At 27.1% G+C, this 3,663-nt stretch overlaps 1 long non-coding RNA gene across 1 annotated transcript; it reads right to left on the bottom strand.

Moving 5' to 3' along the window:
* Positions 1-1,294: 1,294 nt before the first annotated feature.
* On the bottom strand, positions 1,295-2,676 carry LOC132922043 (uncharacterized). The gene is made up of 3 exons (XR_009660982.1): positions 2,263-2,676; positions 2,053-2,173; positions 1,295-1,956 (listed from the first exon to the last, which is right to left on the bottom strand). It is a non-coding gene; the product is annotated as an uncharacterized LOC132922043 (long non-coding RNA).
* Positions 2,677-3,663: the final 987 nt, after the last annotated feature.

Raw genomic sequence — 3,663 nt, forward strand, 5'->3', positions numbered from 1 at the left:
TATATTTTTTTAATGGTTTATGAGTTTTCAGTGATAATATTTAAAAGGATTTGATATTGAACATTTCTGTATTTATCTATTGAAGCGACAAACATTTTTGAATAAGATTTGAATTTGTCATTAAGTCTTCTAATTTATTTATTAAAGAATAAACGTCAATTTGGCTCAGTATAGTGCGTACAAATATTACAATTAGATAACATAATTATTATTGATGTAGAATAGATATATTGATGAAGAATAGATATATTGATGAATTAACAGAAATATTGACAGCTCAAATGCGCATAACAGCTTATTATAGACGTCTCCACAATCAAATTGTTCTTAGATAAATTAATGTATATTTTGTTTATTTTGTTTAAATAGTTTAAAAAAACTTAAATTACTGAGGTTCTGCAAGATGCTTGGACAGTACTACCTATATGGCTATTTACTTGTGTATTTGACGTTATATAATCCATGATTATTATGAACAATTTTGAAATTTCCCCCCCCCCCCCACAAACAACTAAAATTCCTAGCTATGCCACCGTATATGTTTATAAAAGTATTGTGAATATACATTTTTTTATATTTTTAATGAATAAATTAACAACTTATTTAGAATTATTAATTCAATTTTCAAGAATTTTGACCTATTTATCAATTTTTACTATTAAAAAACACTAATAAAGCACGCAAATATAATTGTCTATAAAGAGCTCAAAATTAATTACAATTATTTGAAAATTATACCATTTATAGAAAAAATGATAATATAAATACTTGGTAAACATTTTAAATTTTACGGCTATTCGTTTTTGAATTTTAAACAAATAAAAAATCACTTTTGTTGAAAACTGGTTAGCGTAAAAGATTAAGAACATAATGATTTTAGAGGAATTGTAGCCTATGGTTAATAAAATCCAAATGTGTACAATCACATATTTACATGTAAACATTAGTATTTTATTATAAGACACAAATACCTACGTAACCAATGCGTCAGTAAATTAGTAAAATATGTGTAAATTCAATGTTTTAAGTAAAGTAATAGATACACACAATATTTCTGGCAATATTAAACTTGACCCGCTTTTGTTAGTGTATTTGTAAAATAAGAACTAATATAATAACTATACTTGGAGTCTTTTATAACAAGTCAAAGAATATTTTTTAAATATTAAATATTATTTTATTGAAATACTTATAATAAATAATTATTTAATTGGTATTTAATAAAAAAAAAATATAAAAAGAATAACAGTGTTAGGTAATTTTCCACACCACCTTTATTATTAAACGTCGTACAATTACATTGTCCGTATTGTTTAATAACTTTATGAGGTATTACACGAGGCGCGTTTTTTTTATTGTGGTGTCCCCAGTAGGCCTAATCCACATCGTAAGCGAGAACGCATCATATGCAGGGGCGTATTTAGGTAGGGGCTTTGGATTCAGTTGTCCAGAATGGCAAATTTTTATTTCGTACTTTATGAGTACTGGCGCAGTGACGTCAATCATTAATATTTTTCACAACATATGTGTGCCATAGAGATATAAAATACTATAGTATTTATATAACATGGTATTCTATGGTATTAACAGTTTGACCACTATTGCGCGGCGTAGAAGTTTTTTAATTTTTTTTTAATGGGGGGAGGCGGCAAAATATGTGTTGCTCTTATCCTAAAATTCCTAAATACACAACTGATCATATGAATGCATTCAAATAATAAAAAAAAATATACAATAACTTAAACTATGTAGGTGTTAATAATATTATATAATATAAAACGGGTAATGTGTATAATATATGTGTGTTGCCGGCCGGCGATAGTGAATGTGTTGGATGAGTGGATGAGAGATGAGCGCTAATGCGTAAAGGGGGGACAACTAAATTAAGATGAGCTTCTTTTTGCTGCTGCCAATCTTCACACATTTCCCATCAGCTTTGTGACAAATTCTTCTTCACTAATAAATATTAAATAATTATATATAGTATACTGTACCGTCTGTACCTACTACGATTCTAAAAGTTATAATATAAATTATAATACAAACAAATACTTTGGACAGTTGATTATCAGTTGAATTTCTTTTTGCTGCTGCCTGCCAATCTTCCTTCCAGGTTGAAACGAAGCCGAGTGCCGACACATTTCCCATCAGCTTTGTGACAAATTCTTCTTCACTAATAAATATTAAATAATTATATATAGTATACTGTACCGTCTGTACCTACTACGATTCTAAAAGTTATAATATAATACAAACAAATACTTTGGACAGTTGATTATCAGTTGAATTTCTTTTTGCTGCTGCCAATCTTCCTCCAGGTTGAAACGAAGCCGAGTGCCGACACATTTCCCATCAGCTCAATGACAAATTCTCCGTCGGTGGGTAGTCCATGATCCAGCCAAATGTTCGGTTCCTATAAAACTTCAAATAATGTGCTAATTAAATGTAATTTAAATTTATAGTAAAATTTTAATGTTTAAGAAATCTATGTTGGTGTTCTTTTATTTTTGAATTTAAATTAATTTGAAATTTTATATTCATAATTTATTAGTTAAAAATGTAAACAAGAACTAAAAAGATTATAGTATATTGCAGTTTAACTTTCTGTTCGGTGGCCACCTTTTTAATTCCTCACTCTCTTTTATAAGAAAGTTAAACAGCACAATAACTATAAAAAAATATAAATTTAAACATACACAAAGACAAACTAGCTTTATGATAAGAAAAAAAATTGGTAATTTATCAACGTATTATTAAAATAAAAAGAACACCTAAAACCGTAGTACAGTATATTATCTGAAAATAAACCATAAAAATTAAATATAATTTAAGTAAATATTCATAATATACTGTACTACTGTTCAAAAAATTATAGTATTAAACAAACACAGCCTTGCGACATTTATTTTTGTTATTCAGATGAGCTTCTTAATCATATTGCCAATCGTCCTCCGGAGTGGTGCACCGCTTCCGTAGAAACTCCAAATTTTCTTCATACGATCTTCATCATGATTCTAAATGGGAGTATAAAGATATTTTATGAAAATAAACAGCACGAAATGAAAAGGAGAGTACTTGTCATGTACTGAAGACTGTTATTTAACGACTGTTCATTAAGACTATTATAGAATTATTAATCGTCTTCGACGAATGTCATCGATTGTCGTTATAATATGATAAATCTATGGTTTTTTTTTTATATAACTGTGATATTATACGATCTATTTTTCTATTTTAGCTGTTTTACATATTAACGTAAAATTGAAACATATAAACTATAGACCAAATCTTTATAGATATTGCAAAGTATTAATATTTTATTCTAATGAAGATGATTACAAATTATTTAATTTAATCTATAAAAATAGTGAACTAAACAAAAATAATTATATTATTATATATATTTAAAAAAAAAAGAATTATGATTAATATCGTTATGTTTCTGAGTTATTATTTCTGCATTCTTTTGGTTTTAGTCACGCAGTGCTTTAACTTAATCTTACATATTCTTACATGTAAACTTACATATATATATCTGAAGACACCTATCATAATAGAAACAAATTCATACATTTCCTTTATTATGGTTTCATGTAACAAATGTCAAATAGTACCTATAGTCAATGCTTTGAGGAATTTAATTTTCAGTATCATTTTACAAAA

Source organism: Rhopalosiphum padi, chromosome 2 (assembly GCF_020882245.1).
Source record: "Rhopalosiphum padi isolate XX-2018 chromosome 2, ASM2088224v1, whole genome shotgun sequence".
In the NCBI taxonomy this organism is placed as follows: domain Eukaryota; kingdom Metazoa; phylum Arthropoda; class Insecta; order Hemiptera; family Aphididae; genus Rhopalosiphum; species Rhopalosiphum padi.